Source organism: Lygodium microphyllum, chromosome 3, assembly GCF_053477565.2.
Source record: "Lygodium microphyllum isolate KBCC chromosome 3, Lygodium_microphyllum_v1.1.10, whole genome shotgun sequence".
NCBI lineage: Eukaryota > Viridiplantae > Streptophyta > Polypodiopsida > Schizaeales > Lygodiaceae > Lygodium > Lygodium microphyllum.
In genome coordinates, this window is record NC_141137.1 from 116,786,726 (window position 1) to 116,812,039 (window position 25,314).

Consider the following 25,314-nt stretch of genomic DNA (forward strand, 5'->3'; position numbering starts at 1 on the left):
ATCTTGTGGTGTGTCCTATATCAGTTTTGCTGAGGTCTAGTGTTGGTCTTGCAAGAGTAAGTAAAGTATTTATTACGGATATCTGGGAGGAGAGTAGCATAGCATTTCTTTGCTTTGAGAGGTTTTTTGTTTCTTAGCAGCTCTTATGGTTTTCTTTTTTGTTGGATTCTTGCTTGGGAATTGCAATGTCATGCATGCCAGTGGATAGAGTGGTTTGGGGACTAGTTTTATTGTTACATTAAGTTAGTTCTTAATTGCAGAAGAAGATAGAGATTATTCTTTATTGGAATATACTTGTCTCCTTTGTGTTCCTTGTTGCATGAGTGTTGCAGATGTAGTTGTGCTCACAAGGACGCTTGTGGTTTGAAGGGGGAGAATAATTATTTTTTCACATGACCTATTGAAGCTTTCTTGGTTGTTGTTCTATTGAAGCTATTTTTGAAGACTGTAATAGTTTTCCTTTTGTTAGTTCATGTAGGAGCTCACTCAAGCTGGTGAGGGAGGAATGACAATTACTTCTTTTGTGCCATTTTTACACTATTTTTTGAACTGAAGGGCTTTTGCTTTGTTGTTGCATTATTTTTCATAAATTTTAATTAAAAATAAGGTTGTAAAGTTGTATTTGGGCTGTGCTGAGGTGGAATTAGAAGTTGAGAGTCACGGTATTTTTAGATGAAGAATTTAGGGAGTGAAAAAATAATAAGTGATAGAAGGTGAATGCGGGAAATTTTTTAGTGAAAAGCGTAGATATTTTGGCGATGGATAGAAATACGGGTATAATTTAGCATGCATACATGGAGTTTGGGTCAATAAGCTATGGTGGACAAGGACAAATTAGGTCCAGAGATGTGAAGAGATATCAAAGAAACCGGTTCAGGTGGGAAAATGATCATTTTTAAAAAGAGGTAATTCAAGAAGGTGGGGGGACTATCAAGTGAAGAGGGGAGTTGTAGAGAGAGAAAGAAGACAGGAAAAAATGGGTGCCATCATTTTGGGAGTTTCATGCTGATTTGCTGCAAGTATTGTCTCATTTTCCAGCATGGATTGGCTACATTTGATCCTCTCTTACATCTTCTTCAGTCTCATACCATTCTGGATCATGATTCTTGAGTGTAGAGAGAGACGTTTTCAACAAGATTAAGGAGAGATTAGTGTGTATTAGTGGAAGAAGTAAAAGATTAAGGATTTTTAAGATTTCTGGAAGTGAAGGGAGAGGAGAAGCAAGCACTAACACTCTCAAATATGGTGGATCATCCTTAATTATCTTCCTAATCAGGTATGAACGTTTTCATTAAAAAGTAATAATAAATGGATAGAATATATAATTTATGGTTATATGCATTCATTTTATAATCTTTGAAGGTAACATGGAAGAGAAGAATTAAAGTTCTTGCATTAGAATGATTGAAATGATAGAGAAATGGCTAAAATTAGGGTAAATTTTGTATTTTTGGGCCATATTTAGAGAAAATTAAGAGTTTTGTATAATATTGATAAGAACTAAATCAAAAAAGAGTTAGAATGCATTGAAAGGTACCTAAAAATGAAGTTTTTTTTGTACTGGATATGAAGCTACAAAAAGATATATATATTTTTAATATAAAAAAAGATAGTTTTTAATTTTAATTAGTGATAATTAAGAGTATTAGTGAAATATTAAGGATGAGGACCCAAAAAAAGTTAAATTAGGTCATGATAGATTTATCTACTTTTCTTTTACACACAATATAATATACACAAAGTATAGATAAGATAAAACATTAAAAAAAGTGGCCTACTAAGTCAAATAGTGCATAACTGACTATAATAATTGACTAGCACTATAGCTATGCTAGTTGTAGGTCAACAAACTAAATATAATAATCGATAAGTCAATGGCCATGAGATGATCATAATGACCACCGATGTGCTAAGTGTAGCCGTGTGGACCCATCTAGCTAGATGGTCCATTATCAAGGTTCGCATATGTTAATCTTACCATCTCAACACTCCCCCTTAAGCTTAGTTGTATCTTTGCAACTCTAAGTAAGATGTGAAATTTTCAATGCTTCTCTATACCCAATGCCTTTGTGAAAATATTAGCCATGTGATCTTGTGTGTTGATATATACCGATCGAATCTCTCCTGTAAGTACCTTCTCTCTCACAAAGTGATAATGCATTGCCGCTCATCCCTCAACTCATCCTGCTCTCCAAATATCGTCAAAGGTCACCTGCACAGACAGAAAGTGATGTAGTTAGCATAATCAATTTAAAGATTCAAGCAAAGCACGGTAATATAACTCTGAAAAAAATAAAATTACTTAAAATGCATATTCTAGAGTTCCTTTATAAGCGATTCATCAATGAATTGAGCAGCTGGAATGCTGCAAGTATGATGTAGACTATGCTCGCATGTCAATCTTCTAGCATAACTCCACATACACTAGAAGGTCGATAGACATGTCACAACAAAAGGATGATTCCATCTTGTTCTCGAAGAATTCTTGGCCTCCTGTCTTTTTGTCATCTAGCCCTTGCAATATCGACCTCTAGCCCTTGCAATATCGACCCCTCCATATGTATATTGTCCTTATCTACATTGGGAACATTGCTTTCATCATACACCCTTGCACTTCAGAGAGCTCAAGGCACAATATACCACCATCGAGGTTGTCGAGGATTTGGATAGAAAATTACATGTTCAAAATCACATATAAGAAAGATTCAACATTTGTGATATATTTGTATCGTAAAAGATTTTTTTAAAAAAGTTCATGCACTTGTTCACAGTGGGCCGGCAAGACAAACGTGTCGTACAGATCCGTCCATCTTTTCTTGGAATCTATTTTGAGAAATCTAAATAGACCTCATCGAATGGTTGCCGTGGCTCCTTTCAATACCACTTTGAACCATTGCACATTGAATATGATCATGGTGGAGAAGCTACGATATTTCATTGAGATAACACTTTGCAAGTTCCCAAAATACACCATCTCATCTATAATGGTGTTTCGATCCATGGCTTGCCGTTGGCTCTCTTGCTTGAACTTTTCTATGACACCACAATCTGTTGTGGAGCGCATTTTGTCAATGCGCTCGACATGAAAATGTCATCCACACGACCACACCGCACTGTATATTTTGTACTGTACATTGAAATGATTAGATTAGTTGTCAATATAAAATCTAGATACGATAGCTTATTAAACTGTGGTCACCTTTGGACTACATCCCCTTGAGAATTCCAACTCCTCAGTAGAGACCTCCACCCCTTTAGGAGAGGCTGCGATCAAAGCTCCATGTAACCATCGCATAGACATACACCGTGTCATCTCCTCCATGCCCTTAGGATGTCAAATCGGTTGATGGTGCATACTGTGTCAAAATTTTGATTGCGCTTCTTCTTGATCTTTCCTGGCTTGCTCGTACAGTATCTAGCAAGCCACATCTCCATTGATGCATGGTGCAACGTACACAAATGATTCACTTTCTCCTCCATTGCAGCATCCATCCTTTTTTTTACCCCATTTCCAACCACCACATCTCCGGTCAACAGTCTATCATCATCCTTCAGGAACCATAGCATACTGTTATCTCAATCTAACATTGGTAGCCACTGTGAAATATACACTAATGCCTCCGACACCAGACAACCTATAGCCATGCTACCTTCTGGCTGAGCTCGTTTATCACACAAAGCCTTTCAAGGTTTTTATGAAGTGTTCCAAGAAAAACATCCATCGTGTATAGACAACTCCTGCAATCTCCACTTCATCTACAAGATGCACTAGGAGGTGGGTTTATATCATGAGCATGCTAGTAGGAAATTACTTCTCAAAAAGACATACTGTCTCCATTGCTCCCTGCCTTGCTGATTCAATAGAGTATCTCTTGATCTCCTTCTGTGAGATCCATTGTACTAAATTTGACAACCTGTAAATTGCCCCACATATTTCTAGAGTGAGGCATCTCACAATTATGATCGATAATGTAAACTACCACAAATGAAGAAGCATTAGGAACACCAACTAGAATCCAAATAGCAAAATACACAAGCCACTTACAATTGAGGCTAGCACAAACCTGACATATCTTATGCCAATCATGGGATTTTATCCTTGATAGTTGGCCGTCTTTAAAAAAAAGTGCATATGAGGGAATGCATCATACCTGTCGGTAGACTTGATAATTTGCTTCACAATGCGCTCTTCTTTAATGGACGAAACCCAAGGAGCGTGAGGTAATTGTAAGCGACCATCAACACTCGACTGCGGCCAAAGTGTCTCCATCTTGCCTGCCTCCTTCAAATTCATTCGTGCATGTGCAGTGCCTCTCTTTCCTGTGATGTGGTCTCATAGTAAGCTATCCACATTCTTGAAAATATGCATGGGATCCAACAAGTGCTTAATGTGTAAGTGGGTCCAATACAACAACTCATAGAAAATCGAGGACTATCACATTCCGTTTGGATGTGACTCCGTGTGGACCATTTTCAACTCGTACCAGCTTTGAGCATTCATTCGTGTTGGAGGTCGTCCAAGAAAACCTTTCCTCAGTTCATGACCCTCCGACAAAAAAGCAGCATGTCCTTGATATACCATCTTCTCCATGGTTTGTGACCTTCAGGAGTCTAACTCTGGCCCACATAATGGACAGGTAAGCAGACCTGTCTCAACATCCCTATTTAGTAAACAAAAACTTGAATGATCTATGATAGATATTACCACAACGATAACACCAGCCTATTTACTTGAGCACTCCCTGAATCCCGGAAAGTCATGCATGGTCCACATGAGAATGGCTCATATATTGGTAGGGGACCGTTGACCATTGTGCTTACTCATATCTTCCACGGCGACCCCCTTCTCTCACAAAATCTTAAGCTCATCGACTAATGGACGGAGATAGACATTCATATTCTTGACTTTGTAGTAGCTAGGAACCAACAAACTAAGAATCAAGTATCCTTTCTTTGTATAAAGCCATGGCAGGATGTTATAGTTAACAAGGACTGCATGCCACACACTGTAAGTGGATGAGTGGAGACCAAATGGGTTCACACCATCCATAGCAAGATCCCAAGCTGAAGATTCCTTGGCTCTCGTGCAAAGCCTAGAAAGCTAGAGTCAATGTGGCTCCATGTGCGTGAATCCACAGATATTCGTTGAACTCCATTTGTGCATCCATTCTACGCATGCCACATTGTCAAGCTCGCCATGCCCGATGTAGGAAACATGTGACGTATACAGGGAATAAGTGGAAAGTGTCTAAGAACTTTCTGAGGGATGGTTTTCCCTTGCAAGTCGTGTCTATTCCTGTGAGCACCACACTTTGGACATGTCTCCATAGTCCCGTACTCTCTTCGAAACAACACGCAATCGTTGACACATGCATGGATGCTGTTGTAGTTCATGCCAAGCTTTTGTAAAACATGTCATGCATCATCATGAGACTCAGGCATTGTATTTTCAAGTGTAATATATGATACTTTAGCAACCTAAAAATAACATAAAATGCCTTGAAAAAGCATAATTTTTTTAGTAATGGTGTCAAAAATAAATCCACGAAGCGTATGTAGAATGTACCTAAACAACTCAGTCACACGCATCGCTCCACTTGTATTTTGCTTGCACACTTAGGAGTGCAAGCAATGTCTTTAAGTGTGATACTTAGCACCCATCATATAATGATACGGATGCTTCCTCTCATAGTGGATTAGATGTCTCGGCATCCATGGGCATCAATGCATTGATCATTATCTCTATCTCAAGCTCCAAGATTGGAGAAAGGTATGAAAGGTTGCCTATCTCCTCTGATATTGATGGTATAGACTAAGTCATGCCTTCCAAGTGGTGGATTGGCTCAAGCACTCCATCCATTGTATGCACACAAACGCTTTTAACTAGCCACCACAATTTGTGTATTCCTCCTTGGGATGAGACGTCACCTCCCTGTATAAATTTTATGGCCACGTCTAATGTTTTTATATATAATATTCAATTATTTTGTGAATGTAAGGTATGATTGATACACACTTTTCTTACGGTTTGCTGAAAGTCTAAGATTGGCTGATCAATGATCTCCGATTGGAACTCATCGAAGCATCATACATATTCTATACACAAGCGATGCTTTCATCTGATTGCGAACTTGCATTGAGAGCAAGAACACAGGACATGCTAATTAAGATACATCTCGCGATCATCACAACCATCATCATTTTCCATTTTATCTACGTTATGACAAACAACAGATTTTTTTTCTCATTCTCATTTTCTTTTTTAATTTTTTTGAGAAGGGATTTCTTCTCTTGTAACTCAATAAAATTAATATCAATTGAAACGTCTTGTTTTAAAACTAGAGGGGAGCTACGAAGCTCTACCCCGAGACCTACGGACCGCTTATTGATCAAGTGTTTCAAGCCGAGCGGCCATGGCTACCTCTGACATAGCTGACACGCAATTCCTACCTTACGGGTGTAGTGAGCTTACCTTGATACTCAATCGAGTTCCCTCCTCTCTCTTGCACTCTGGTAGCTCCACGATCCTTGCGGCAAGCTCAAGCAACCTCAAGCCCTCTCCATCAAGCTCCATCCTCCATAGCCGCACAAGAGAAGAGAAGAGAAGAGAAGTAGAGAAGATGGGGAGCTTCTTCTTCACGATCCCTCACTCTCACACACTCACTCCCTCACACTCCTTCAATCCCTCACTCAAGCACAAGCAAAAAGGCAAGAAACAAGAGAAGAAGAAGAAGAAGCTTTGGCCACACACAAGAATGAGCTTCTCATTCACTTTTGAACTTTATATACATGCCCTACTTTTTGGGCGGTCATCCCCACTTTTTCCATGGCCGGCCATTAGCCTAGGCACTCTTTTCTTATTTCCCACCGTTCAAACTTATCCTTCCCAACTAATGCATACAATTTGCATAGGAGTGAGCCCGGCACTCTTTTATAAGGGTTCAGGAGCACCTTCACATTTAATGGTGCACTTTTACTCCTTTCTTTTCTCGAGGCAATACTGAAGCCTTCTGGAGAGGTCATCATTCAAATTTTTAGGATCTGACCTGCATCCGAGGCACCTTTTCCTTCCTTTGAAATGTGCCCTTTCGGTTATCTTATTCTTCCATTTTTTCTGCACCTCTCCTCCATTTTCCGATCCTCTGTGCTGCGGTAAACATTACCTCCCTCCTAGCTGAGTGCTAGTCCCATGGCACTGGGGTGGGGAGTAGTAGGGTAGTTGGGGTTGCTGCTAAGTGGAATTGGTGGGTAGATGACCACTATCAAAAGGTGTGGTTATGAATGAGAGATGATGGATTGTTGATTCCTGATGATTGGGAGAGATTCCAGTGTGCTTTGATCTTCATGAAGATGCTCGACATTTGTCACACAGTTGTAACTTCCCTTTTGCGATGGTTGTCAAAACCGGGGCTCCGTAATCATTTGGAGAATATGTGGTTCCAAGATCTATGCCAATGGTGATTCCATCACTGAGTTTTCTATCTGCTTGATTTGGTTGAGTATGCAAAAGCATGTTGGTCCATTTAACCGTCAGAGTATGCAAAAGCTCCTGAAGCTGCTGCAGTGGTGTTTGTCCGACTTATGGAAAAATTCTTGGTCATTAGTGGATGTCGTGGATGGTTCTCCTTAGCTGGGTCGTCAGTCATCATTGAGTCACGATCATGGCCTACAAGAGAAAGTTGTGCACTCCCTAAGGGGTGTGTCTGTCTCACGGTGTGGTGTAACTGCATGTGCTGTGGAACTGGGAGATGGGTCTAACCTTGGGTAGGCCCTTGGTAATGTCTCACACTTAAGGACCCAGTTCATGTGTTGTTGGAGGTGTAGTGCAAAACTTAGGGTGACAGGTCTGGAAGTCCTGCCCTTGATGTGCCCTAAGTGTGAAGTGGGGGGAGGGGCTAGGGGTGAACCCTAGGTGTAGTGAGCAAAGTGAGCCCTCATGTTGCTTCTCTTTTTTTTTTTTTTTTTTTGGAGCATTGCATACAAAGAAGGCACGACCTTTAGCCAGAGCTTGGGGTGGTCGCAAGCATTGGGATAGAAATGCACGACTTTGTAGATATTCTTTAATAGTGGCCCGGGCCTTCACAGGTGTGGATGACAAGAAGGGATGATTACACCTCGTGAAGTGGGTATCATTCATATTTTCTAAGATTTCTAGGCAAAAGGAGAGAAGCAGGGTTGCTCTCATCATTAATCTAGTCATAGCCCTATTAACGGAACAAAAAATGGAGGGAAGCTACGGAGCTCTACCCCGAGACCTATGGACCGCTTATTGATCAAGCGTTTCAAGCCGAGCGGCCATGACTACCTCTCACATAGTTGACACACAATGCCTACCTTATGGGTGTAGTGAGCTTACCTTGATGCTCTATCGAGTTCCCTCCTCTCTCTTGCACTCCGGTAGCTCCACGATCCTTGTGGCAAGCTCAAGCAACCTCAAGCCCTCTCCATCAAGCTCCATCCTCCATAGCTGCACAAGAGAAGATAAGAGAAGAGAAGAAGAGAAAATAAAGAGAGAAGATGGGGAGCTTCTTCTTCATGATCCCTCACTCTCATACACTCACTCCCTCACACTCCTTCAATCCCTCATTCAAGCACAAGCAAGAAGGCAAGAAACAAGAGAAGAAAAAGAAGAAGCTTTGGCCACACACAAGAATGAGCTTCTCATTCACTTTTAAACTTTATATACATGCCCTACTTTTTGGGCGGTCATCCCCACTTTTTACATGGCCGGCCATTAGCCTAGGCCCTCTTTTCCTATTTCCCAACATTCGAACTTATCCCATTCCCAACTAATGCATCAAATTTGCACAAGAGTGAGACCGGCACTCTTTTACAAGGGTTCGGGAGTGCCTTCACATTTAATGGCATGTTTTTACTCCTTTCTTTTGTTGAGGCGATACTGAAGCCTTCTGGAGAGGTCGTCATTCAAATTTTCAGGGTTTGACCTCCATTCAGGGCGCATTTTCCTTCCTTTGTCCTGTGCCCTTTCGGTTATCTCCTTCTTCCATTTTTTCCGCACCTCTCCTCCATTTTCCGATCCTCTGTGCTGCGGTAAACAAAAATACATAATTAACTAGTTTAATATACATTATAAAGATTCCATATAAACCTTCTTATATTTTAACATAAAATTTTAGGAGCTTTTGAGCTTATACAAGTAGAAGGCAAAGAGTCATGTTTTATTTACATTTTTCCAATAGCTAAGAGACATTATATCATGATAAGAATCCTATTATAACGATTTACCCATGAAAATTAGATATATTAATAGTATGGTTAACCATAGATTCCTTCAAAATAAACATTAAACAACTTTTAGATTTTCCATCCACTATATCTACTTAAGGTTGGTTCTAATATATGGAAGATGATCGGCATTGATAAAGCAATACATACCATTCCATATCCAAAACCTTTCATAATGTAGAAAGATCATGAAGTCAATCTAAGGTGTGCACTGATTGATCCCTTTTCATCCAAATTCTAGAGAGTGCATGGCCTTGGAAATCTAGGGACTATAGTCATGTCTAGGTGCATATCTATATTTGTAACATGTTTATCCATCGAATCTCTATCGAATGGCTTGAAGCAGCCATGACTCATTCTACAAGATGGTGTGATGATGGAGTATGGCACTCATAAGCTGGTCTCATGACTAATGCCCCTTGAGAAGCCCTCTCCACAATGTTGCATTCTACATGCTTCGTAGTCCTTGTAATAAGTGTCTCAATCTGTTCCTCAATATCGGCATGCACTTGTGATGGTGTTTGTGATTGCAAGCCTTGTTGGAACTCCAATTCTCTTTGTGCCAACTTACTCTTCAATACCTCTTCTCTTGCATACAAGTCCAATGTCATGCTTTGCAATGCCAATTGCAAATCATCATGAGTGACTGTTACACGATGTGCTCACATATCCTTTATGAAATGTTGGATCTCCTTGATGACAAGTCCATTAGCTAGCCAAGTGTAAAATGCATGTACAACATCGTTGCTAGGTAGAGAAGGGAGTCAACACCGTGAAGGGATTGGCCAAATACTTCATCGATGTGCTCAGCATTCTCCCTAATGTCATCATGAAGGCATTTTCTTACTTTCTATCGCCCTTCATTGATCTCTATGCTCCAGACTATCTTCAACATTTCTACACTCATTGTCTTTTTTACCTCCTTTCACTACATGTGATTGGATTAGCCCATTGCGAGAGGCATTGGCTATGCATTGAGCCTCCCTTCCATCCAAGGCAACCACTAAACTCTTTAATCACTTGTGTAGAGGGAGCTCACGCTCAATCACCAAGACCCACAGACCACTTATTGTTTCAAGCATTTCAAGCGAGCTCTAATGGCTATCTCTCACCTAGCCGACATGTCGTCGATCCTACGAGTGTAGTGAGATTACCTTGATGTCGAAATAAGTAGCCTCCTCTCTCGCACACGCCAATAGCTCCACGATCCTAGATGCTAGCTCAAGCATCCTCAAGCCTCCTCCATCTCCAAGCTCCATCCACCATAGTCGCACGCGCAAGAAAAGAGAAGAGAAGAGAAGAGAAGAAGAGAAGAGGAGATGGTGAAGAGCTTCACCCTCTTGATCCCTCACTCCCACACACTCACTCTCTCACACTCTCACACTCCCTCTCTCAAGAGCACACACAAGCAAGGAGAAGAGAAGAAGAGAAGAAGAAAACTCTTGTTAGCCACACACCAAAAGAATGAGCTTCCGTTCACTTTTTGAACTTTATATACAAGCCCTAAAATCCCATGGGCACTCATCCCTTTTTTACATGACGGGCCGTTGTGGCAAGGTCCTTTCTCTATTTCCCTCTTCTAGCCTTATGCCTCTAGCCTACACCCATCTAATATTTTACAATTGGCACAGGAGGGAGCCTGGTGCTTTTTTACAAGAGTTTTTAGAGCTTTTTGAGGTGCCTTTCATTTAAAATTGCACTTTTTGCCCCAGCTTAGCTTTAGAGGCCGCTTGCATGTCTTTGCTCTTTTTCCATCTTTTTTCCACTTTTTTCTTCATTTCTGCGCCATCTTTCTCCGCCATCTTGACTTGGGGTTAACAACTTGTATGTCTTTCAAAAGTGCTTGTTGTATGATCTATCTTCATTGCCATCGCCATCATTTCTTGCTCATCACGCCAATCTCTGCCCTCTACCATGTTGCCTCCAAAATGGAAAGATGTATGGGTCATTCTCTCATACATTAATACAAAGAACTTTTATGATTATGAACAACTACATGCAACACACAATAAGAGAAACATTAGTACAATAATAGATAGAAAATAAGTCAATATAAAGAGATACATGTATATAAAATATGTTTGTCCATGATAAGATATACAAAGAATATCTATACCATGATAAGATATATAAAATAGATTTACACCATGAAAACTTTGCAAAAAAAAAAAGTCAATACACAATGAAAGTTAACAAATAACAAGTTAACAAGTTAATATGCAATGACAAGTTAACAACATGCAATGATAGATTGCGACTCCTTGAGAGACTATATATTCATGGACTCTACAATTTACATGTGTTACAAAAAATTAGCTCTTTGTGTGTTTACAAAAAAAAAGATCATGTATTTTACAAAACTTGCAAAGGATGGATAGGCTATTCAAAGAGGGTAGGTTAGAGAGGGCCAAGCTCAATGAGTGGGCCTATCTAGCCCATCTCACCTCATTGAGAGATGGTGGGCTAGATAAGGCCATGGTCAACAAGCAGCCTTTTAGCCTTTGCAAGATCTAAGTTCCACTCCGACCTCAAGAAAGCATTGATATTTATAAAGGATATTCTTGTGGCCCTATCATATTACTTCATGTGATTCCTTTCCTTCCATTCTAGTGCATACATGAAGTCTTTGTTTGGAGCATCCCTCACCTCCCTATTCAATCACTACTACTGGTGGCCAAAGTGCCCAAATTCGATAAGGAAAGTGAACAGCCAATCAAGCACGTAGAGATCTGCATCCTTGCTATACATAGATTGACACATTGGATCTTAGAGTTTGGGTGTAATCCATGGTCTTTCTCTCCTTTCTACTATGCTTCTCCGTCTACGCTCTGCTAGTACATGTGGCTTTGTATCATGCATATTAGTGATCTAATTTAAACTTGGCCTCACCATATCAAATATAAGCATCACACCCCAATTGATAATACCCACTCTCGTATTATCCCTAGTAAAGTCTAATACTATGTTGTTTCCATGAAGGCCAAATGGATGACATCCTGTTGTGTATAGCCTTCACCCCATCCACAAGTGCCAAAATGATACTTGATATGTTTCCAATCACACCTATGGTTTAGCCTACATCTCATGACTAGGTAGCGCATCACAATTTGGAATGAATCTAATCGAAGGCTTATGAAGGTTCTGAATCTTTCTTCTATGTATACACTTCTTAAATGGAGCAATTAGGTGTTCTCTAGGTCTAGCTTACAAGCGAAGCATCTAGCCGCATCCCACAAGGGTCAACATGCGAATTCCCAATGACACATCTACAATATGTAGCGGCATACTAGCATCGAGATAAGATGGTTATATTGCACAAGCCATCAAAGACTTGAGGCTAGTAAGCATCGTACTTGGTTCAAAGTGAGTAAGAAATGAGGGGGAGCTTAGCATCGACCCCTTTGCCCATAAGGCATAGTCTCGTACCATCCCTCTTAAATTATGCTAAGCTAGTTCTAGGACTACATCCTCACAACTGAGGAAAAGGCAGATGGACCAAGAAGGCCATTGAGAATAGAGAAGCAAAGATAGACTTCTGCTCACATAATCAATATGGCCTTGATGGTGGCTAAGATTATGAGAGAAGTAAAGGAGCTAGCAGAATTGGAAGAAGCACTTGTTGTTTGTGATTTTCTTGTTTTCAAAGATGAAAATGAATGAGTTTCTGACATTGCAAGCATTAGCAAACATGTTTCAATCATTTTCAACATGCCTCATAAAAATGTCCATAATGCAAAGTGTACTTCACATACCTCAATATGCATCTAACAACATCCAAGTGAGGCTTTCTAGGCATCTGCATGAACTAACTACTAAGGCCAATAGCATAGCTCAAGTCTCTAGCCTTATGATAATCATGTAAATCAAAATTCCTACTATCCTCTTGAACACAGTAGGGCCTTCTATCTCATCCCCAACATCAACACTTAACTTCACATTTTACTCCAATGGCACTGAAAAAGGCTTACACGCTATCATACCATACTTAAATAACATATCCAAGCCATGGGATAGCCATATACCATCATCACATCCAATCACCTTAATACCAAGTAAGTACCTTAGCTCACCCAAATCCTTCATCTCAAACTTCTTCTTCAAAAGTTCCTTAACTTCAGCAATCCCACTCTCACAGTCACTTATAATAATCAAGTTATCCACATAGATGACTATGATGACCAAGCCTGGATCTCCCTTTCACACTTAAACTGAGTAGTTAGCATTAGAAACATAAAAGCCAATGTTGACAAGATACTCTTTGATCTTTTTAGACCATGCTCTAGGTGCTTGCTTTAGTCCATAGAGTGATTTCTTTAACTTTCATACATATATGGGATGCTCTAAGTCCTCATAACCCGCTAGCTTCTCCTTATACACCTCTTCTTGCAATTCACTATGCAAGAAGGCATTATTGATATCCATTTTCTACAAAATCCAACCTTTGGCTCTTGTCAAAGCAATTACACATCTAACAGTTGCCATTTTAGCAACTGGATTGAATGTCTCTTCATAGTCTATGCCATATGTTTGAGCATAGCTTTTGCAACTAGCCTAGCGTTATGCCTAATGACACAAATCATCTAAATTATGCTTGATCTTGTAAATCCACTTAAACCAAACAAAAAACCAACTCTTATTGGCTTGTAATGTAGCCATCTTCTCATCCATTAATGCATCCCAATGAGCATGACCAACAATATCTTCAAAGAAAGTGAGCTCAATATCCTCAACCACCTTTACCATATAAGAATAATGGTGAGCTACATAATCTTCAAAACCAAATATTTAAATAGGGTATCCGAGTCCACTAGACCTATGTACCATTGGATCACTTAGTGGAGCCTTTACATTACCATGTGCTTTCCGTATGCCTAGTATATTGACTAAAGGAATACCAAGCTCATCATCCAAACTCTCTAAACCACTGGAATCTCTATCAAATCCCAAATGACTAGTAGATGCATTACCATCCAACACTTTCTTCTTTCCTTTTTCTTTACTTGCAACACTTATAGATGCACTTGAAGATGTGGGGCTACTCCTTAGTCTCCTAGACAAAGGGCTAACTATAGATGTAGTATCAGATGATGTCTTTGGTCCATTGATTCTTGCTTTTCTTTTTGTACATAACTATCATGATCATGATCATCATCCTCAAATGCATCACCAATAGATGCATGCCAACTACTCATCTCAACAAATATAACATCCCTGCTCACTCTGAACTCACTTGTAACAATGTTATAACAATGATACCCTTTCTCCTCTAAATAGTATCTAATTAAAATAGATTCTTTAGCATTTACATCAAGCTTTTGTTATAGCTCATTTGGCACATAAACGTCTGCAATACAATCAAACACTTTCAAGTGTGAGACATCGAGTGTCTTGTCTGTAAAGCATTCTTCAGGGGTCATCCCATGAATTGTAGCTATGGGAGTTTTTTTCATAATATAGACAACAATATAAATAGATTCAGACCAAGATATTCTTTTCAGCCACTATCAATGCTCATACAACTTCTACAATATGTTTATTTTTCCTTTCTATAATCCCATTTTTTTTGTGGGATATATTTGCAAGTAAACTGGCTCTTTATTCCATGAGACCTTAACATGCCATCAAACTCATTAGAGATGTACTCTCTCCCTCTATCTAATCTCAAACACTTAACTATCAAGCATGTTTCTGTTTTAATAGCAACCTTGAAAGTTTTGAAGTGCTTAAATACATCACTCTTCTCCTTCCTGAAATATAACAACAGCTTTCTTGAACAATCATCAATAAACATGATAAAGCATTTTCTACCATGAAGAGATATATTTTGTGTAGGCCCCTAGATATCTATATGCACAACATCAAGTATATTTTTGCTCACATCTTTGTCATGCAAGAAAGGTGAGTCTTTTCTATTTACCAAATTGACATGCTTTACACACTTTATGAAATTTTATAACTCTAAAAGTAGGCAATCCTTTTGATTGCATTAATTTCAGTCTTTGTATATTTGCATGTCCAATATGTTTATTCCATATTTCAATATTTGCAACCACTCCTTTTTCTTTAGCATACATAGCAACATTCATAGTAAGAATTCCAACATCTAAAGTAAACATGTGGCCACTCTACTTTCTTTTGTAACCAACCTTCACTTAGCATTAAAATCTTTTACAAAATAACATTTTTAATTAAATTGAACCTGCAATCCTTGCTCTACCATTTGGTCAACATACACTAAATTCTTTGTGATTGATGACACATGTAAAATATTTGAGAGAGTCTTTGTTTGGTCATTATGCAAAGATAAGGGAACCTTTTCAATGTGTGAAATTGAGTAGCATGAATCATCACCCATCTACATATAACCTGGATTTTGTAAATCTTGCATCTCTTCAAATCATTCAACATGATTGGTCATATGATTAGATGCTCTTGATTCAATATACCATACATTATCATGTGTCCTCTTTCTTGCAATAACATTCTTCATATGCTTCATAACAAATAGATGCTCATTTTTTTGTTTATTTTGTCATGAAGATGATGTATAGTTTCCTTTGTGTAATTTCACACTACGATCATCCTTTTTAGCATAATAATGAGCTAGAATATGACCTATTTTGCTACAATAATAAGAAACAATACGAGAATTGCTAGAACCTTTGTTCTGCCACCATAGACCTCGTTCTCTAGAGCTCCCCTTGCCTCTAAAGTTTCCATAGCCTCCTAAAACCTACATTTCATCGAATTCCTATCTTATCCTATTTTTCTAGTTATCACTAGCATGTCCCATACCAATGGCCTTTTGAAAGGGATCTACTGCGTCCCCTTCCTGAACTTGAGTAGAATGCTTGGACCTATTCATTATTTGTTTCAAATGACTCACTCTGCATATTGATCTCTTCAATAATCTCATGAGAGGGATCAACTCATAAAAATATTGACATGGCATCTATACATATACAAAAGTGACAAATAATTTCCAAGCCTTCTCATTATTAAGGCCACCCAAAGTAGATGAAACCAAATCACCATTATCAGGAATTGCATCAATTGCTACGAAAGCATTTATAATACTCCTCACTTTTAAAATACACTCATTGACAAACATTTTCCTTTTCTTTAAGGTGTTCAACTCTTGCTTGAGTTAAATCTTACGTACCTTTGTATCTACTAAAAATATGTTCTCAAAAATCATCCAAGCTATATGTGAAGTTTTTGTATTTCTAATATGACCCAACATAGTATTATCACAATGTTTGCAGATAGCCAATACATCACATTTTTTTCCTTTGCAGTCTATTCTTTCCACATCTTTAATTCATTTATAGTCATAGGGTTACTCAACTCTCTAACTCCTTTTCTTCACCTAAAACAAACTCGTAAAGGCATTTTCCAATAAGGAGTTGGCCATATGAAACTTCCATAATAGATAATTGTTCTTGTCTAGCTTTTCAATGATGGGGTTTTCACACCTTTGCAATTATCACAAAGTTGATATAAAATAGCAAGTAAGTCTTCTACAACCTTCACAACAAGTACACAACAATACACCAAATAGTGTTTTTCACTAATTACTCAATAATATATGTAATTTGTAGCCTAGTTGTAGATAAGACTTATGTTTACTTCCTAAAATACCTCAAGACTTACATATTCCAAATCTATAGCTTGTGTATTCCACTTTTGGTCAACATAACCAAATTCGTAGCATATCCTCAAATAGTTGTCTACAACCTTGCAGCTCTAAAATGAGGTCTGAAACAATCCCAAATAGCCAAACAAGTAGCAGAATGGCCCTAAAGGGCTTATTGGTAGAATATATAGTGCTCTTCTCCTACACCAAATCTCACAGTTATATGAGATTTTTGCTTTTCCTTGCTTTTGATTCTTGCACAAGCACTATCCAAGAGAAATAGTGGAAGAATGGGATAATGTCTTATGTGTTGCTTGCTTGCTTGAATCCTTGCTTCTTCACCTTCACTTCAACATTCAAAACCATTCTTTCTCAGAGACACCACTTTGAAACTATGATAGGAATCGTGTGGTGGGGAGATTCGCTTGAGCTACTACACCAAACACACACCATACACACAAGAGGAAGCTCACTCAAGAACACAAGAAGAGACATGGAGGTTAAAAACTTTTCTTGTTGGTTATTTTTTCTTCTTCCACATACAAATACAATGTACAAAAAGTATATATAAGATATAATATAAAGAAAAGTGGCCTACTAAGTCAAACAGTGCATAACTAACTATACTAATCTATTGGGACTATAACTATACTAGTTGTAGGTAGGTGCAACAAACTAAATATAATAAGTGATAAGTCCATGGCTATGTGAGGATCATAATGACCATTGACATGCTAAGCATAGATGTGTGGATCCATCTAGCTAGGCTATCAATCGTCAATGTGTGCATGTGTTGAGCTTACCATCTCAACACATGTTTGATAAAAACCAAAAGAGCACCCAATGATATCAGTAGTCCTCTACAACAACTCTATATCCATGGAATCATCTTCCATCTCCTTTAGTACTATCACTAGAGCTACAATGATAACCTTACTGCACCATTAGGAATGACTACCACTTCCTTAGAAGAATGATCTCACCATTTTACGACCATCCCTTGCATGAAGTTTTACATTGCTATGTGCCATGGGATTGGCACATGTCTAGTAGGGGATAATGTTAACACCATTTTGGAGCAAAGTGGATTAATGAATAAATCGTAGGAATTGAGAACTAAAATTTTCCAATGCAATTGTTGCAATATCATCTAAAGAAAATATACTTTACTATGTTTTCAAATATATTATGTTTAATGTGAAATAGAGAGCCATTTTATGAGAATTATAATGATTTTAGTTTGTACTAGAATCCCACTTGAATCTCTAAATGCGTATATTGTAAAGTTTGGCTATGAGGCTACGAGAATAAGAGGGATGCCCAAGAAGGGAAACAATCCTAAAGTCCATGTATAAAAAGGATGAAAAAAATGGAACAAGCTATTCATATGTGCCAAAACTTGTGGTCTCTTTGTTCTTGGTTATCTTTTCATGCCATTGTAAGAGTTGTTGAGATGGCAAGCTCAACATGTGCAGACATTAATGATGGACCGCTAGACCAAATGGATCTACATCTCTACACTTAGCACTTTGGTGGTCATTATGATCCTCATATGGCCAATGAATTATCAATTATCATATTTAGTTTGTTGCACCTACCTATAGTTGGCATATTTATAGTGCCAATCGATTAGTATAGTCAGTTATGCACTGTTTGAGTTGGTAGGCCACTTTTCTTTATATTGTATCTTATCTACACTCTTTGTACATTGTATTTTGTGTGAGAGAAGAAGAAGAAACTAACAAAAAAAATTTTGGCGTCCATCTCTCTTCTTGTGTTCTTCGTGAGCTTACTCTCGTGTATATGGCATGTGTTTGGTATAGCAGCCCAAGCAAGTCCCCCCACCACACGATTCCTGACATAGTATCAGTGTAGTGCCACTAAGAGAGAGGTTGGTTTTGAAGGCCAAAGTTAAGGAGAAGAAGTAAGGATTTGAGCAAGCAAGAAATAGGTAAGAAGCTCTCCCATTCGTTCACTCTTTCTATTGGATAGTGCTTATGGAAGCACTAAGAGTAGGGTAGAGAAAAAATCTCAAATTACTGTGAGATTTGGTGTCAATTAGATTTTTCAAGATTATTGAGTTCTTAAAGACTTTTGAAGACATTGGAGGATTGAAAGGACCTTGGAAGATTTTTGGGAATCGTAATGATTTATTTTGGCTTTGTGACACTACCTTAAGAGCCAGCTGGCTCCCTCCCTATGAGTTGTAACACATGAATATGGCTTAGAATATGATTTAATGTGTGCAAGAATGAAAAGGATAAGTAGGGTGCCCAAAGGAAAAGGGGAAACCCTAATCCTAAAACTTTGTATAAAAGGGTTGAAAATTAATAGAATCAATCTTCTCGTTCCAAGCGCACGGAGCCTACTTTAGGCCATACAAGGCCTTCTTCAACTTGTAAACCTTCCCATCTGAGGAACCAAAGCTAGAAGGCTGCTCTACATAGATCTCCTCCTTCAAAACACCATTCAAGAAGGCCGACTTCACATCCAACTGAAAAACAGGCCATCTCAGATGACCAACCAAGGTAAGAATAGCTCGAATAGTCGCCATGCGAGCAGTAGGGAAAAAAGTGGAAATCAACACCTAGTGTTGTGTAAAAACTTTAGCAACAAGGCGAGTCTTGTGCTTGTCCAAAGAGCCATCACTATGGTACTTGGTCTTAAAGACCCATTTGACACCAATCACCTTCTTATGCGAGGGATGAGGCACAAGGTACCAAGTGCCATTTTTCTCAATAGCCTCCAACTCGGCTTCCATCACCTTCTGCCAACTGTAAAGACTCCTTCACTAATGTAGGCTCTTTATCCTACATAACACAAGACATCAAATAGTAGTTAGAGCAAACAAGCTCCATAGTATGTGCCTCATGCCATTGTTACCTCTGCAGTCCAACCATCTTGTGGTTGCCACTCCTCAAGGACCCCCTCGATCCTTGAATTTGGGAGTGTGTCACGGGCCCAACGAGGAGGAGGCTAAATCTCGCTCGGTGCTCTCCATCTATTGAAGTTTCTAGAAGGTCTACCATCAACAGAGGACCAAGCAGTGAATTCGGTTGTTGGGAGGTAGGCTCCTCATCCGAAGAAGAGTCCTCAAGAGACATAGGCTCGAGAGGAACAATCGTTGAGCCCCAGCCATCACTGGGATCTCCAAGTACTGGGTGATCCTCATCACCCTCTCAAGCTAGAACCTCCACGAACCAAACATCATGGCTCGTATAGACATCCCACTTAATAGGATCATACAATCGATAGCCTTGAGATTGCAAGCTATAGCCCACAAACACTTGTCTTCTGGAAGTTGCTTCAAACTTGTCACACTGTCATGCCGCTACGCGGTCATAGTACGAAAAACTCTAGAGTGCGGCTTTCTTATTGATCTAGAGAGCCAATGCCACATTAGTCATTAATGTCAGTGTCCGTAGTATAGATAGTTCAAAAATACTAGATTTTTGAACAAGTTTAGCCAATTTTTGATATTTTAGATATTATCTCTTGTAAAAATCCAAAAACTATAGAAAAATTCTAGAATAGGATGACATGTAAAAGAAAGCATGTAGCTTTTAGTAATTTTGGGAGGATTTTATGTAAAAAGAAGGATTGGCAAAATCGTGCGACGTGCGATCGCAGTTTTCAGGCAGTGAACAACACTCCAAACTGGGAGATGGAGGAGTGATCTGGCACATTCTGGCCAAGTGTCCTAGTATTTTATACCCCTCTTGGAGCCAATGGAAGCATCAGATTGGCCGTCTGAGAAGCATAGAGGAAGTTATTGTGTTATGAAAATTTTTGTCTACAAGGATTTATCTTCTCATAATGCATAAATAAATTGACAGGCTTCACCTATGTGAGTATTCTTCTACATCTTCTATTTCTTTAAACCTCTTTTCTTCCATCTACTCCTCTCCCTGAATCTCCCTTCATCCTATTGCCTTTTACCCCCGTGGTAGACTTTTGACCCCAAACGCTCGAGAACCTGACGTGAAAGTTAGCAGGTGTGTAAAGATGGGGGATTCTATTGGTTCAAGTGGTGGTGATGCTTTACAATAGATGATTGCTTTGTTATAGCAGCAGCAACAACAACAATAGTTGTTGTTACAATAGTAGATGCAAACTCGGCAGGAAGCATAAAGAATTGATTCCTTAGCTATGAATGCATTGCAGGCAGTGGGACAAGAATTGAAGCAGTTTAAAGGTCAAAATGTTTTAGCCTTCATTCGGTTGTATGAAGAAAATATTTTGTTTCATGGGGTACCATAATATGCATGGAGTCAGTATTTCTCCTGTTTGGCCATGCATGCATTACACGATCAGATTGATGAGTTACATAGAAGAGATACTGATTGGGCAGCTTTTAAGAAAGCTTTGAGAGAAGAGTTTTTCTTGGAAGATGTAGGCTTGTGACCAAAAAGAAATTTATAGATTGGATTGAAAATCCCAATAAAGGGTTGGTTGCTACAGCTTTGCTCCATGAATTTAAAAGTCAGTATACGCAGTTGGATGCCGATGAGCAGTAATCATTGGAGAGTCAAAAAATTGAATTGTTTCTGAAGGCTACAGATCATGTCTTGCAAGAGAAGCTAACTGATCATTTGGAAGATGCCTCTTCTGAAATAGGGATTAAATAAGACTGGGCTAATGTAATTGAAGTAGTGCATATGTTGGTAAAGAGAGAGCGGATGAAATTAAGATGTACATGCACCACACTTGCCAGTGCTTAGAAGGGGGACTGAAATTGCAGCCAAGGCACCTGTAGCTATGGCAGAACAACCGGCTATGCCTATTGGTTTAGCTCTTAAAGGTGATGTTATGGATGAATTAATCAAAGGCATGCGTGATTTGAGGCTAAATTTGACAGAAATCTATGCAAAGGTCCAAAATTTGGATGTCAAGGTAGAAGAGAAGGCTCGGGCAACAGCCCAAAGGCTATATAGAGAAGGATACAAGAGGAGATGCATTTGGTGTGACAGTTTATAGCATGAAAAGTGAGACTGTATAGCCTTCCATGAAGTGAAAGAAAAAAGGTTAGTCTTTTGGAAAGATGGAAAAATACATGCAATAGAAACTGGTCTTCCAATAGAGTCAAATTTTAGAAATGACAGCATTCAGAAGAGGTTGGAAGATATGGATGCAAGGACATCATTTGTTGCCATAGATGCAGCCATGTATGGGTTGAGAATTGAAAGGACTGATGAAGCTCGTAAAGGAGGCATGACTGAAGAAAAATATTGCATTTGGATGCAAGCATTAGATTTCATGGAAAAGGGAAAAACAGCAAAGTCTGAATTGGCTGATACAAGTCAGAGTATGTGAGGGAGAACATGATGGAGTGCACTAGTGGATTCACTTTTGTCAAAGGTGATGAAAAGGTAAAATCTACACTTGAAGGCCAAAAACACAACCTTCTTTATTCTCTAACAGCAAAAACAGTAGCAGCTTTAGCAAATCTTCTCTTTTCTCGTATGCCCACGGTTGCCTCAACCTTGTTCTAATGCGCAACCCACATGCTCGCACTTGAATGCTGAAAACACAACCTTGTGTTGCACTAAAAACTCCTCTTCAGATAGGTCCACCCTAGGTCCTTCAATGCTCTGATACCATATCAGAGTGAAGCAATGTAGAAGTGAATGATTGTGACAAAGAGTGAACAGAGAGAGAAGAGAGAGAAAGAGAGACAGTGAAACACAAAAAATCTACAGTGAAGAATGGTGTATAAGGATGCAGAATTATACAGGGTGTAGAGAAAATATCTATGTATGTCTCCACCTCAAGGATCTTGATCTTCATCAGCCCTAAGAGAAATCTCCGCACTTAGTAGGCTGAAATTTGTCAGAGATAACATGTCAAGATTGCTAGAAACTCGGTCTATGTAGGTGACTATAGTCGGACTGTCGACTGCTACCACATGGCATGCTGACATGGCCATCCAGGAAATGACTCTCAACACAGCAAGCTAAAATGGGAATATAAATCTACAACTTACAAAATACTTCCTTCAATTTATTAGCATAGCCTCGAACATTCTTGCGAGGTTCTTGATATGTTACATTGAGAACACATAGTCAATACTAGCCTTCCCTTTTAGGGGCAAACTCTTTCGAAAAGTCCACAAAAAATAAATAAATCATGGTTATGATTCTAGCCTTTAGGCTATGATACCATACCACATCTCATCCTTTCAAAGTCATATTAAAGAACATCATCAAGCGTCCTTCATCCTACATTCGGCATCAAAACATTAACTTTTGGAATTCATTAATATGAAGTTCTACATCTTCCTCTCTTAACCCATTGAAAATGGATAGAGGAAATCCTAAGGCTAGCAAGTTTGGCATTCCTACTAGGATTGCAATGGATTGTGCTATTATAACAATAAATTTCACCAAAGGAGTTTGAACGGATGGCACTACTACCCCAATCGAAGTGGGATGACTAACTAGGAGAGGGGAAGTACTAGAACTTCCTCCTCCTCCTAACGGACTATGTGTACTGCGCAAGGGTTACTAAGACCCAGGCTCCCATATAGGGATATCTGTAAAGAATGTCTATTCTACCATGAAAATTAATAGAAAACTAATGAACTGAACTAAGGAAATAATAGGAAATAATCATGAAAATGCTTCAACCATGGCCATGCCATAGACATCTTTCATTATACCATAGCACAACATAGCCATGGAAGCTGAAATCAAGATACAAGAAACAAAGATTAGTACTTACCCCAAGATGGTGATGAACAATAAATCTCTAAGAAAAATAGTGTAAGTGTCAAAAGGCACCCTAGATTAGCACTTATCTCCTTTTTATAGTAAACCCTATTATCATCATGGCTAAGGTATTTACATGGTTTATTTTGGTAAAGGTAAGTAAACTAATGTGGCTAATTTTCTTCATTACAAACCATCCCTTCCCAAAGATGGTTTTGTCCTCAAAACTGAAGGTAATGGGGTAATAGACAAGTCATTAATGAATCAAATCATGTCGATGAAGATCCAAAAGAATGTGGAAGCACTTTTCATGAAGAAATCTCTTAATGAACTTGAAACAATGAAATGACTACTTGCTATCCAAATAGGGCTGAATTTGTAAAACTGCCATAATATTTGACTACAGTGTCCAAATTGAGTGTTTGAGGTATAAAAAATGAATTACACAACCCAAGGCATTAGCTCATGCCATCAAAACCACTTTTCAATGTCATTAAGGCAATTTAATTACTGACAGAAAATTCACACATCAAGCTATCCATTGTCCTGTAACAGCAATGAAAGTCACTGAAGTCCAATATGCCTCCAGGTTCAAATGGATAACCATCAAAATAGTCATCACAACCATAAGTTTCTTTTTCAGAAAAATATATCCCATCATTGCCTCCCGGGTCAAATGGAAACGGGGAAGCATCCTCATGATCCCCTGGATCAAATGGGAAGACAAGTTCATCAATTGAAAACATGTCATTTGAAAACATAGATTGGTGTATGGATTTATGAAGCTCCTTTACATGTCCTTCTTCAATTACTCCATTCACTTGGTCTTTAACATGATGTAGGTTAGAAAGCTGATAGGCATCATGATCAACTTCAAAGGATTTGTAAGACTGTCCATCTTGGACTTTACGATCCACTTTCATTATCCGAAAACTCTATAACTAGCATCACTTTAGCATTCCTTTTCTTGCATATATCTTTATGATTAGAAGATATTGGTTCTGCACATCTATAACATAAGCCTTGTGCATGTAGTCCTATAATATCATCACTGGTTAAGTGTTTTCCTTAAATAACATCATGTTGGACACTATGGCTATCATACTTCTCATGATAAAATGGTTTTCCATAGTCATGACTACATTCATTTCTACTAGCATAATGTTGATGTCTAGGAAATGGTTGATCATCATCATAATATTAACTATGAAATGGTTGAACATCATAAAAATACTGATCAACATGCTGCCCATAATCACTAGCATAATACTGCTCATATCCATGATCATGCCCATGTTCACTAGCATGATGCTGCTCAAATCCTTGATCATGATCATGTACATGTTGCTACCCATTCAAATATGACTATCCATTTGAATGCATATCAAAAGATTTGAAACCATTCTCAAATCCTTGTGGCCTTCCCACATGATTCTCATTCATGTAAGAGTGTCCAAAATGATTGCAAGGGTGTCCTTGATTTTGGGGCTGACCATAAACATAATGATTGACATGTTATTCCTGTCCAAAAATATGATGATCATTATTTCTATGCTACAACTCAATACAATTCTCATATTTGTCATATACATGTTGTTGGTCATACCAATGCTCATACTCACGATCATACTACAACTGTGAATCATAGTCATATTGTTGTCCATAATGTCCATAATATCCATGACAAGAAGATTGTGGCTCATAATGTTGTTGATCATGTGATTG